The sequence below is a fragment of the Cetorhinus maximus genome, chromosome 9 (genome assembly GCF_964194155.1).
Source record: "Cetorhinus maximus chromosome 9, sCetMax3.hap1.1, whole genome shotgun sequence".
In the NCBI taxonomy this organism is placed as follows: domain Eukaryota; kingdom Metazoa; phylum Chordata; class Chondrichthyes; order Lamniformes; family Cetorhinidae; genus Cetorhinus; species Cetorhinus maximus.
The window spans coordinates 97,967,897-97,981,793 of NC_135887.1; the positions used below are offsets into that span (position 1 = coordinate 97,967,897).

General features: G+C 44.3%; 1 protein-coding gene across 2 annotated transcripts in view; it reads left to right on the top strand.

Annotated features, from left to right (window-relative positions):
* The window catches only part of LOC144684860 (uncharacterized), a 399,842-nt gene that overhangs the window by 15,698 nt on the left and 370,247 nt on the right, over positions 1–13,897 (top strand). Inside the window, exon 1 of one of the 2 annotated variants that reach the window (XM_078549190.1) lies at positions 13,585–13,863. The exons of the other annotated variant lie outside the window; for it this stretch is intronic. The gene's annotated coding sequence lies outside the window, so the exon portion shown is untranslated. Of the gene's footprint in view, positions 1–13,584; positions 13,864–13,897 lie in introns of those variants that run through there. 2 annotated transcript variants of the gene reach the window in all.

The following is a 13,897-nucleotide window of genomic DNA, read 5'->3' on the forward strand; positions in this document are numbered from 1 at the left end:
CAAATCGTTTATTACAATTTGTGATCTTAGTATATGCAAAATGGTTGCATGCTTGTCTCTAACACAGTCATTGCAGGTCAAGTAATTTGCACTATGTGAAATGCTTTGAAATGTGATAATACGTAAATGCAAATCTCTCTTATGAAATAAAACTGTTCAGTATTAAATTATTCAATTAACACCGTGTTCATTACAACAGCATCCACTACATTTTTTCCCCATATAGTAGCTTCTGCACATATGCAACCTTAAGCGAGAAACTCCATATTCATTTGCAAGGAATTCATTACCTCAGTGACTTCAAGTTTTCCTGGTTCCAGATAGCTGATTATTCCTTTGTTGACAGGTTGAAACTGTTCCCCCTCCCTCACAGTCTTTCTCCCTCTTTGCAGCTTCCTTCTCCTGTTTGTAGCCTCTCCCCCTCTTTGCAGCCTCACTGCCCCACGGTTTTGGCAGCCTCACTCCCCCCACCGCCCCACCCAGCCTCTACTCCATGGCCTTGGCAGACTCACTTCCCCCCTGGCTTCAGCAAACTAGTTTCCCCCCCACCCCACCTCACATCCACCCCACCTCACCCCCCTCATGCCTCGGCAGCCTTACTCACACCACCACTCACCTTTCCACTGCTCATTGCTCCTCCAATCACAGGCTGTTTCACTAGCGAGCCTATCAGCAGCAAATATGGGAGAGAACAAGCCTGAGATTGGAGGAGTAGCTCCTCACATTCTGTCAGTTCCATGTAGGGGGTGACTTTTCTCTGATTGGCTGCCTCCATGATTGAATTTTCCAGGGCATTTTGCAGAAGGGTGGGTGCAGGGGCAGAAGGACCTGGGGGTGTAACTCTTTCGAGTTATCAACAGTCACAGATTGTAACTCTTTCGAGTACATTCACAGTTCTTGGTTTCCGGGAGTGGGATATGAACCCATAACCTTCTGATTCAAAGGTAAGGGTGCTATGAACTGAGCCACAGCTGATCACCAAAGGCTGCAGAGCAGATTGAGAGCATGGTTAACTAAGCATATGAGATCCTGGATTTTATAAATAGGGATATAGAGTACAAAAGCAAGGAAGTTATCATAAACCTGTATAAAACATTGGTTCAGCCTCAGCTGGAGTATTGTGTCCTTTTCTAGGCACCATACTTTAGGAAAGATGTGAAGGCATTAGAGAAGGTGCAGGAAAGATTCACAAGAATGGTTCCAGCGATGAGGAACTTCAGTTATGTAGACAGTTTGGAGAAGGTATGGCTGTTCTCCTTGGAGAAGAGAAGGCTGAGAGGGAGATTTGAAAGAGGTGTTCAAGATCATGAGAGTCCTGTACAGATTCTATAGGGAGAAACTGTTTCCATTTGTGGAAGGATCAAGAACTAGAGGACAATAATTTAAGATGACTGGAAAAAGAAGCAAGGCCCTATGAGGAAAGACTTGTTTGCGCAGCGACTGGTTGAGATCTGGAATGCACTGCCTGAAAGTGTGATGGAGGCAGACGTAATCATGGCTTTCAAAAGAGAATTGGATCATTATCTGAAGGGCTATCAGGAAAAGTCAGGGGAGTGGCACTAAGTGAGTTGCTCCAGAGAGCTGGCACAGACAAAATAGGCTGAATGGTCTTTCAATGCTGTAACTATTTTATGATTCTATGCTATCTGTATAGTGTTGTTGTCAAAACTACATTGGGCATGCAGTGGGATAATGTTGTCTTTGTGCGATTGTATGGAATGGATGATAGTGAGTCAACAGCCCGTTTTACCTCTCTCCTGATTTTTATTTCGTTGTTCTACTCTATTGCGCAATTTCAAAATCTAGCCCAGTGTGTTTTTTCCCTTCTCTTATAAAGGAAGCATTCTCCTTTAAAACCACAAATAGGAGTTAACATATGCTTATTAAGCATTGAAAAAGCTAACTTTTATTGGAAATTATTTTTATTAGTTTAAAACATGATATGCTTGTGGACGAATATCTTCATTATTACAATCTTCCCTGGCCTTTAAATAAAAATAGCACTCTTCCTGTTAAAACATCAATGAAGAATAATTTAGTCACTGTATTCTCTGCTGTACATAGGACAGGAAGTGGAGAGTCAGCTTAAAAATCCAAAATTTCCAACTTTTCTACCAACTTTGTTTTTGATAATAAATTAATATTATTTAATCAGAAAAGAAGGAAGGAATTCCTTTTGGAAAAAATTATGGTGCATATGCATTTTCCAGGATACCTGACAACCTGTGAAAAAATTGGCCAAATGGTTTTGTTCTTGTTTTATTTCAGTGTATATATGAATAAAATGAATAAATGAATAAAAACAGTCATGAGAGAAATAAATGGTGGAGTTCTAGCAAATGCAACTTACTAATTAATCTAGCTTTAAGATAGTAGTTCAATTGTCCCCAGAGGTTATCCATTTGAAACTATTAAAGGAAAGCAAGACTGATAATCCAGTGTCATCTAGGTCTGGGAATCAATATTAATGATGGTGGATATATTAATAAGCCTTCTGCATTGGTTCCTGAATGAGTTCATCAGAAAATAGGGTCAGGTAACCAATAGTCAATTATTGGCTGTTTTGATAAATTTCAAAAAGTAGGTAATATAGGTTGATAATAAAAATAAAAAATAGAACTGTTGCTATCATGTTTTTTTCTTACGGTTGTACAGAACGTATTTAGAGTGTGCCCTTTCCCAAACTGATTCAACAAGTCAGTAAATCTACCATTTTCTTTCGCACAAAGCCCTCTGCAAGTTGCAGATTTTGTGTCCCTTCCCCCACAACTATCCATATCAGTTGGTCATCCCAAAAGACACAGCATGACTAATGTAAACCGAATAATGAAAATTAAAATGTCAAGCTATCCAATTTACTGTCACATTAATTTGTTACAAGGTTAAAATGCTTCCTCTTTGCTCGCTAACAAATTCTGTTATAAATGTTGGCCTCCCACAAGCCGTTAGAATAATAACTAAAATAAAAGGTTTAAACATGAAGATGCAGCTTCAATACATTACCATAGTGAAATGACTATGCTGGGTCTGTATAAAACATGATATTGGCCTCTGATGCTGGTGACTATATTATTTTATGGGACCACTTATAATTAAGCCATCCACAGAGACAGTCTTGGGGTGTGCAAGTTGCATGGCTGTAAAGGATGCTGTGGTTGGGGGAGGGGGTAAAGAAAGGACAGCCAAACACCATGAAATATGAACCTAGGAAAATACACTTTTACAAAGTGCAATATATTCCCTTTTATACCCTCATTTTTAAAGGATTTTTCTCAACCTCACCCCTCCAAATCTGCCAACAGCTCTGATTCTTCTGTAAATATCTTGCAGTAAAGAATTTCTTTCCATCTATTTGAATTTCTGAGAAATTTCCATTCCTGAAAAATTATTTTTCCCCCCTTACAGATACTGGCAGACCTGCTGTGCATTTCCAGGATTTTCTGTATTAATTTTAGCTTATGTTGTTTTTTTCTTTCTTTGAATTGTAATGTTTTTCACTTTCAGTTTGCAACTTGAGTCACACTTCTTCCTCATAACTAACATTTCCATGATTGACAGTTCTGTCTTGCACTGCAAAACAGTTTGTTTCACCTGACCAGAAACATTACTGAAACAAAATAATCCAGTTTTCAGTTTATTCTACTCATGAGTCAATGTTTTAATATATAAGCAACCCTGTCACTTTTTAACTTGTCAGTTTGTTTATCTCTTGTACAAAAATTCTTTTTTCTTATTCATTTACGGGGTGTGGGCTTTGCTGGCTCGGCCAGCATTTATTGCCCACCCCCAATTGCCCTTGAGAAGGTGGCGGTGAGCTGCCTTCTTGAACTGCTGCAGTCCATGTGGTGTAGGTACACCTACAGTGCTGTTAGGGAGGGAGTTCCAGGATTTTGGCCTAGCGACAGTGAAGGAACAGTGATATATTTCCAAGTCAGGATGGTGGGTGCTTTGGAGGGGGATTTCCATGTGGTGGTGTTCCCATGTGTCTACTGCACTTGTCCTTCAAGATAGTAGCAGCCATGAGTTTGGAAGGCGCTGTCGAAGGAGCTTTGGTGAGTTTCTGCAGTAAATCTTCTAGATGGTACACACTGCTGCCGTTGTTCATTGGTAGTGGAGGGAGAAAATATTTGTGGAAGGGGTGTCAATCAAGTGGGCTACTTTGCTCTGGATATGATGCCTGTCAAGCTTCTTCAGTGTTGTTGGAGCTACTCTCATCCACGCAAGTGCAGATTATTCCATCACACTCCTGACTTGTGACTTGTAGATGGTAGGCAGACTTTGGGGAGTCAGGGGGTGAGTTACTCATCACACTATTCCTAGCTTCTGACATGCTCTTGTAACCACAGTATTGAAAGGGCTAGCCCAGTTCAGTTTCTGGTCAATGGTAAACCCCAGGACATTGATAGTGGGGGATTCAGTGATGGTAATGCCATTGAATCTCAAGGGGCGATAGTTAAATTCTCGCTTGTTGGAGATGGACATTGTCTGGCACTTGTGTGGCGCAAATGTTACTTGCTACTTGTCAGCCCAAGCCTGGATATTGCCCAGGTCTTGCTGCATTTGGACATGGACTGCTTCAGTGTCTGAGGAGTCGTGAATGGTGCTGAACATTGTGCAATCATCAGCGAACATCCCCACTTCTGACCTTATAATGGAAGGAAGGTCATTGATGAAGCAGCTGAAGATGGTTGGGGCTAGGACACTACCCTCAGGCACTCCTGCAATGGTGTCCTGGAGCTGAGATGATTGACCTTCAACAACCACAACCACCTTTCTCTGGGATTGATTTGCCTCCAAACAGTGGAGAGCTTTCCCACTGATCCCCATTGACTCCAGTTTTGCTAGGGCTCCTTGTTGCCTCACTGAGTCAAATGCGACCTTGATGTCAAGGGCAATCACTCTCACCTCACCTCTGAAGTTAAGCTGTTTTGTCTATGTTTGAACCAATGCTGTAACGAGGTCAGGAGCTGAGTGACCCTAGGGGAACCCAAACTGAGTGTCAGTGAGCAGGTTATTGCTAAGCAAGTGCCATTTCATAGCACTGTTGATGACCCCTTCCATCACTTTACTGATGATTGAGAATTGACTGGTGAGGCGGTAATTGGTCGGGTTGCATTTGTCCTGCTTTTTGTGTACAGGACATATCTGGGCAATTTTCCACATTGCTGGGTAGATGTCAGTGTTGTAGCCGTACTGGAACAGCTTGGGCTAGAGATGCGGCAAGTTCTGGAGCACACGTCTTCAGTAATATTGTCGAAATATTGTCAGGGTCCATAGCCTTTCCAGTATCCAGTGCTATCAGCCATTTCTTGCTATCACGTGGAGTGGCATCACATGGCATCTGTGGTGCTGGGGACCTCCGGAGGAAGCCAAGATGGATCATCCACTTGGCACTTCTGGCTGAAGATTGTTGCAAATGCTTCAACCTTATCTTTTGCACTGCTCTGCTGGGCCACTCCATCATTGAGGTTGGGGATATTTGTGGTTCATCCCTTCCAGTGAGTTGCTTAATTGTCCACAACAATTCACAACTGTATGTGGCAGGACTGCAGAGCTTAGATCTGATCTGTTGGTTGTGGAATTGCTTAGCTCTGTCTATCACTTGCTGCCTATGCTGCTTGGCGTGCAAGTAGTCCTGTGTTGTAGCTTCACCAGATTGACAACTCATTTTTAGGTATGCCTGGGGCTTGTTCCTGGCATGCCCTCCTGCACTCTTCATTGAACCAGGGTTTGGTTTGGCGGTGATGGTAGAGTGGGGAATACGGTGGACTATGATTTTACAAATTGTGGATGAGTACAATTCTGCTGCTGCTGATGGACCACAGCACCTCATGGATGCCCACTCTTGAGTTCAAAGTCTAACCCATTTAGCACGGTGCCTAATGGTGATCTTCTATATGTGCTAACACCTAGATGCAAAAAGAAATGACCCTGTTAATCAGCCACACTTACATGGTATTCTTAAATGTATATGTTCAAATGTACAAATAGAAATATATCCCAGTATTTTCTATTATTTTCAGATTTGCTTTCTTTTCAGAAGCTATCCTGGAACAATACGGCTTAAACTGCAACTTTGTTTAATTTTTTGAACCCTTACTCGTAGTATTGCTAATTAGAGTGTGGAGGTTTTTTCTATTTTTAATTTATTTGACAAGTAATCTGCTCCAGTAATATTTATGTTGCTCAGGCATGGCACTGCTGTACAATGTAGCTGAGGTGAGCATGGTCATCTCTGTGTGCATATCCATCAGAATGACATGCAGGCCTTTCAGTAGGGATCAGGGATCTGCAGTCCCACAGGAACAGGAGAGAGACGCATAGCAGTTGGAATGCAGAACTCAGAATCTAGCAAAACGTACTTATCGACAAGTACCTCTAATGATGGACACCTCCTACTGCTGTGGTTGTGCATTGGTCCTCATTAAGAATGTATAAAGCAACTTCTCAAAGTGTTAAACCTAATGGGAATAATGCTCCATTCTAGCTTGGCAGGTGATCTCCCCAGGATTGCTGGTAACGGGGTTACTCCTTGCATTCATGTATGCCACAGTTACTTGACTTTATTTTGATGCCACTGAACTTCTTCCTCATTTGTTCCCAGACACAGCAGATCTGGGAGATTGTGCTCATTTGTCCCACAGATGACTTGGTACCCTGCTTTGAGAAGTAAGTGGCCTTCTGCTCGAAAGATAACTGTGCACCTTCTCCACAACCCTCAGCAAAAATACCTCTAAGGCATATTACTGAAAGGGGCTCCTCCTTGACTATGATTAAAATTAAACACATCTTAAAAGAGCCTGTTGCTGTGCCTTCACAAGTTGTAGTACTTTCAATCCATTAAGAGTTAGTAGTAGCTCTTTCAGAGCAGTTGACTAGCACATTTTTCCAACGTGCATCTTCCAATCCTGATTACCTCTGCATGAAAAATATATTCTGAGGGCCTATTCAAATTAAGACAAGGAGCCTAATTTAGAATAGTGACTATGCCAACCTTATTTCACCCCTCTCCTAACTATACTCAGTTCTGTTGAAGGGTCATGTGGACTCGAAACGTCGACTCTTTTCTTCTCCACCGATGCTGCCAGACCTGCTGAGTTTTTCCAGGTAATTCTGTTTTTGTTTTGGATTTCCAGCATCTGCAGTAGTTTTTTGTTTTTATAACTATGCCAACCCCCTTGTGCTGCTGACATGGGCACACTGAATTTGGATGCATACGTCTCTCATTTTGTCAGGATTATATATTTTTTAGGAGTCATATGTTTTTAAAGCATTGCATTTATAAAGGAAAATTGTTCGTGGGAAAATGTATCGCAGTGCTTCTGTTTGGGAGGAGAGGCAAGCTATGTATTCTTTTTGTCACTTGCAACTGATACAATAATGTGTGCTGATATGATTAATATTACTGCTTCATGCATCTTTAAACAAATGAACAAGTGTTTGCCAAACATTTCTTCATGGAAACAGTGCTGCACTAAAAAGGGATTTTGAAAACAGGAAAGTAAACACTTCTTCCACCAGTAGTGGCACATTGCACTGAAACTCAAGCTTGCTTCAAGAAAGTTCATCCCTCATAGGTATTCTCCCTTACAGCATATTGGAGTACCAAAATACACTGCTATCCTGTCACTTCCTGCAAGTACCTAAATTAAAATCCCCGCTACTTTAATCCTTTCAAGAAAGAAGCAATATATCTGCAGCCAAAATAAATAATTTTTTTTTAGATTTCATGAGATATGTCATGTATATTTCTGTCATTCTATTTTAAAGTGTTCACCATTAAGGTTCAGACCAAAATAAAATCCCCAGAAAGTATACCAGAGATATAATGCTTATTTGCAACATTTCTACAAAGATGAATTTGCATTGAATATTTCCTGACTTCTTCATGCGTGGGTTCCCAAACTCGGGTCGCAGCTCCCATTGGAGTCACAGAGATAGCGTTTTGGGTCGCGGGCTCCTCCTCCTCCAGGACATCAATGGTGACTCTGGCAGGACAGCCCTTGACACGCTGTCTGCCGCCAAACAACATGTGGTGGACTGTGAGCCCAAAGCACTCTTTAACCTCAGAAAATACCTTGAGCAGTGAGCTCCGAGCGATTTGTGCACCGACTTGGTACAGGCAGAATAGGCAAGTGTAACTCAGTGACTGATTGAGAAACAGAGAGGTCTTGCGGCTGAGCCGGGAAGGTGAGTGGGAACTTCAAACCCATTGTACATGTTCCTTACCCTGGGCTGGGGACTCAGCTTTGCAGTCACTGGCAACTATACCAAAAGAGGTGATTGGGTGGTGATGGATGAGGGGCTGATTAGTGTGGGGGTGGGGGGGGTTGGCTGGGGGTGTGAAAAGAGGGGAGAGGAGAAGGGATAATTACTGGGTGTCAGGGGAGAAGGGCTTATTACTGTGTCTGTGGAGGGAGAAGGGCTGATTATTGTGTCGGGGGGGTGGAGAAGGGCTGATTACTGTGTCTGGGGGAGGGAGAAGGGGTGAATACTGTGTCTGTGGGGGGAGAAGGGCTGATTACTATGTCTGTGGAGGAAGAAGGGCTGATTACTGTGTTTGTCGGGGGAGAAGGGCTGATTACTGTGTTTGTCGGGGGAGAAGGGCTGATTACTGTGTCTGTGGAGGGATAAGGGCTGAATACTGTGTATGTGGGGGGAGAAGGGCTGATTACTGTGTCTGTGGGGGGAGAAGGGCTGATTACTGTGTCTGTTGGGGGGGAGAAGGGCTGATTACTGTGTCTGTGGAGGGAGAAGGGCTGAATACTGTGTCTGTTGGGGGGAGAAGGGCTGAATACTGTGTCTGTGGAGGGAGAAGGGCTGAATACTGTGTCTGTGGAGGGAGAAGGGCTGAATAGTGTGTCTGTGGGGGTAGAAGGGCTGATTACTGTGTCTGTGGGGGGAGAAGGGCTGATTACTGTGTCTGTGGGGAGAGAAGGGCTGATTACTCTGTCTGTGAGGGGGAGAAGGGCTGATTACTGTGTCTGTGGAGGGAGACGGGCTGAATAGTGTGTCTGTGGGGGGAGAAGGGCTGATTACTGTGTCTGTGGGGGGGAGAAGGGCTGAATACTGTGTCTGTGGGGGGGAGAAGGGCTGATTACTGTGTCTGTGGAGGGAGAAGGGCTGAATAGTGTGTCTGTGGGGGAGAAGGGCTGATTACTGTGTCTGTGGGGGGAGAAGGGCTGATTACTGTGTCTGTTGGGGGGGAGAAGGGCTGAATAGTGTGTCTGTGGGGGGAGAAGGGCTGATTACTGTGTCTGTGGGGAGAGAAGGGCTGATTACTCTGTCTGTGAGGGGGAGAAGGGCTGATTACTGTGTCTGTGGAGGGAGACGGGCTGAATAGTGTGTCTGTGGGGGGAGAAGGGCTGAATACTGTGTCTGTGGGGGGGAGAAGGGCTGATTACTGTATCTGTGGGGGGAGAAGGGCTGATTACTGTGTCTGTGGAGGGAGAAGGGCTGAATAGTGTGTCTGTGGGGGCAGAAGGGCTGATTACTGTGTCTGTGGGGGGAGAAGGGCTGATTACTGTGTCTGTGGGGAGAGAAGGGCTGATTACTCTGTCTGTGAGGGGGAGAAGGGCTGATTACTGTGTCTGTGGAGGGAGAAGGGCTGTGTCTGTGGTGTTAGGAAATAGAGACAGCTTAAGTAAGTTATATTTGTATTTGTTCGTGTTAGGAATGAGTTTTAGTTTTAAAGTTTAAGTTTGATTTGTATTTCTATATTTTCGTGTTAAGAAAAGGTCAAATTGAGTTGTAGTTTCACTTAAAATGGTGCCTGCATTTCTATTGAGTTTTACGACTCCGAAAGAGAATTTAAGCAAACACAAGAATCGAGAAAACTGTCCTGTCGCCTAACAACAGAGGTCCAGAGACGCAGGCCACACACACACACACACACACGGAAAAACTAAAGAAAAAGTGGTTTGAATTCAGTTTTGAAGACAGCTCCCAGTCAGAAGCAGCCTAGAAGGTACAGATAGTCATTCCCAAGCCAAAGTTGGTTTGAAGACAGCTGCCAGGAGAGACTGGGCACTGGGAGAGGGAACTACAGAGATAGTAGCTTGCCCAAAAGAGCCAAAAGGTCCCAAGGCCAAAGGAGTGGGACTGAAACAGGAGAAAGTCCCAAGCAGACCTTCTAGGAAGGAAGGACAGGAACTTGGAAAACGTCCTGTTAAGTGAAGTTAAGAGAGAGGGGCAGAGAAAGGTTCCAAGCTTCAAACTTAAAGAGATAAAGGCTTGTGAGAGCCCAGAAGGTCCAAAGAGACAGCTGAAGGTCTGTAACTCTTTGCTATGGGCATGTGAAACAACCCAGTGTGACGCGCGCCCGGAAATGCTGAGTGCTCTGTGTGCGGGTGGGGGATGGGGGGATTCCTTGAGTCGGGGCCTGCACTCTTTCACGGATGTGCACAAAAGGGCACAGAAATCTCCCTGAGGCACAGAAGTGCCTCAGGAAGATTAGTTTAAGGTTTAAAAATTTAAATAAAGAAAAGGAAATATTTTAAGACATGTCCCTTCATGTGACAGTGTCACGTGAGCTGGGACAGGTTCATGAATTTTGATAAAAAATTTTATTTAATTAATGAAACCTTCATGAAACCTCACCCCGCCCGTGGACGAGGTTCCACAAAAAATGCGAAGGCCCCTGGGCTCTTTGCCTGCCCGCCAACCTTAAGGTTGGACAGACAGCCCTGTTAATTGTCCTAATTACTGTTTAAATGGCCTTAATAGGCCTTTGACAGTTCTAAATAACGCGCGGTGATGTCAGAATGCCTGCCCAACGTCACTGCGCATCATTTTATGCATCAGCGAGTGGGCCCCAACCCTGCTCGCCGACCCGAAAATTCTTCCCTTGGTTTCAGGGTGTGGTGTGTCTGACCACAAGTTGCCTATTGGTTTACATGACTGTGTACTTACTGTGAACATTAGAGTATAAAATAGTTTTTGGTGAGAGCTGATCGGTGATTAGTGAGTAAATGTTTTTCTCCAGTTTTTTCTCCAGCTTTTCTCCAGTTTAAAATAGATTAAGCTAAGGAAAGGTAAGAGTTCTAGTATTTATTTAAAGCACATAAATAATTTAATTTTTTTTACTGTATTTAACTTAAAGAGCTTTTTTTTTAACTAGAGTCGTGGCAGGGCAGCTCAGTCCCGTGTTAAGTACCGCCTGCAACATGTGGGAAGTCCTAGACGCTTCTTGAGCTCTGATCGACCATGTGTGCAGGAAGTTTCGGAGCTTGAGCAGCAGCTGGAGGCACTGAGGTGCATCCGCGAGGCTGAGAGTTTCATGGATAGCATGTTTTTAGATGCGGTCGCCCCACAGCTTACGGAAGTGCAGACAGAGAGGGAATGGGTGACCATCAGTCAGAAGAAAGGGTGTCCAATAGGTAGTCAGGAAATCCCCAGGGTGCATCTCACTCCAAAGCCATTTTTCTGAGTTGGAAAATGCTGGGAGTGATGGTTCCTCTGGGGAATGCAGCCACGCTCATGGCACTGTGAGTGGCTCAGCTGCACAGTGGGGGAGGAAAAAGAGGGGAAGAGCAATTGTGGTAGTAGACTCGATAGTAAGCAGAACAGACAGGCGTTTCTGCGGCCATAGACGTGACTCCAGGATGGTATGTTGCCTCCCTGGTGCCAGGGTCAAGGATGTCACTGAATGGCTGCAGGGCAAACAGGCAGAAATCAAGGTACATATTGGTACCAACAACTTAGGTAGAAAGATGGATGAGGTCCTGCAAGCAGAATTTAGGGAGCTAGGAAGCAGATTAAAAAACAGGACCTCAAAGGCAGTAATCTCTGGATTACTTATGGTGCCACACGCTAGTGAGTATAGAAATAGGAGGTTAGTCCAGATGAATGCGTGGCTGGAGAGATGGTGCAGGAGGGAAGGCTTTAGACTTCTGGGACATTGGGACCGTTTCTGGGGCGGTGGGACCTGTACAAGGCAGACGGGTTGCACCTGAACCGGAATGGGATCAACATCCTTGTGGGAAGGTTTGCTAGTGCTGTTGGGGAGGGTTTAAACTAACTTGGTGGGGGATGGGATCCTGAGAGGAGGTTCAGCAGGGGGAGATGCACAGCCAAAATTAATAGAGAGAGCAAATGAGTCTGGAAGACCTATGGCTAATTATAGGCCAGTTAAGGCACAAGGGATAAAAACAAAAAACTGCGGATGCTGGAAATCCAAAACAAAAACAGAATTACCTGGAAAAACTCAGCAGGTCTGGCAGCATCGGCGGAGAAGAATAAAGTTGACGTTTCGAGTCCTCATGACCCTTCAACAGAACTGAGTAAAATTAGGAGAGGGGTGAAATATAAGCTGGTTTAAGGTGGGGGTGGGGTGGGGGGAGAGAAGTGGGTGTGGGGGGCGGTTTGTAGGGACAAGCAGTAGTGATAGGAGCAGATAATCAAAAGATGTCACAGACAAAAGAACAAAGAGGTGTTGAAGATGGTGATATTATCTAAGAGAATGTGCTAATTAAGAATGGATGGCAGGACACACAAGGTACAGCTCTAGTGGGGGCTGGGGTGAAATAAGACTAACAGGGCATAAAAGGTATAAATTTAAAAATAATGGAAATAGGTGGGAAAAGAAAAATCTATATAAATTATTGGAAAACACAAAAGGGAGGGGGAAGAAACGGAAAGGGGGTGGGGATGGAGGAGGGGGGGTGTTCAAGATCTAAAGTTGTTGAATTCAATATTCAGTCCGGAAGGCTGTAAAGTGCCTAGTCGGAAGATGAGGTGCTGTTCCTCTAGTTTAGGAGTTTGGCAAGGTTGGATGGTGTTTATTTTAATGCTCTGTAATCCTTCTGTCAATTGCTTAAGCAATGCCCCCCTGGTTAGTATACACTGCCCATGAAATATAAATATCTAAGGATTTTATTTTTGTTAGTTTGTTGGAAACAAAGACACATATACATATGGGTTTGAAATCCAGCAATTATTTTTAATATTATTTATAGCTTTCGAAAATATAAATAGTTGAAATATTCATGGCAGCAAGAAATGGAAGAAAACATATTGGAGAATGCGGGCATCGATCCCGCTACCTCTCACATGCTAAGCGAGCGCTCTACCATTTGAGCTAATTCCCCCTACGAAGAATCATGTGTTACATAGAGTTCTCCACTTTATTTCCTGTATATTTTGGAATTTTTTTATAGATGATTGCATTCATTTGTTGTTGGTAAAAAAAACTATGTTCTTTGCAAGTATTTGCCTTTTACTGCTTTATCATCATTGCAATGGTAAGAGGAATTAAAAGTCGAGGTTTCCACTCATTACTTTTTGCAGTCTTTAAAATATTGCCGAATCAAACCTCCCAGCAATGTGGTCAAAGTACTTCCAATAGCCAAAGACAATGCAATGAACTGGGTGGAGTGATTTTTTTTATATACACGGCATCCAAGATAAAGATCACTGCAAGGTGCTTTTCTCTGGCTGCCTGAATTCACACGTCTTTTCGCTGAATGCAGAAAGACAATAAAGGAACGACATTGGACAACGAGTGCCTCTGAGGCTCTTAAATCAAAATGCATAGTAAATATAGAGCAAGAGCACTTCCTCCCTCCCACTACACATGAAAGATCCAGAGCAGATGGTACTGCTGCTGCTGAACAGCCTGCGCGCGCGCGCCCGCCCGCCCACTGAGTGACAGGGCGCGAGGCGCAGAGAGCCAGGGGGCGGCAGAGGGCGCGAGGCGCAGAGAGCCAGGGCGTGAGCAAAGGGGGATGGGGGGGGGGGGCGGCGCCGGGTGCGCGGGGACGCGCGAGCAGAGGCAGCGCAGCATCTCGGTGTCAGGCAGGAAGAATGAAGACAGAGCCGCCGCGGCTCAGTGACAGCAGCGAGCAGCACAACTCTTAGGGGAAGGTAAGGCGCCGGCCGGGCTTGTCCCACCCTCGTT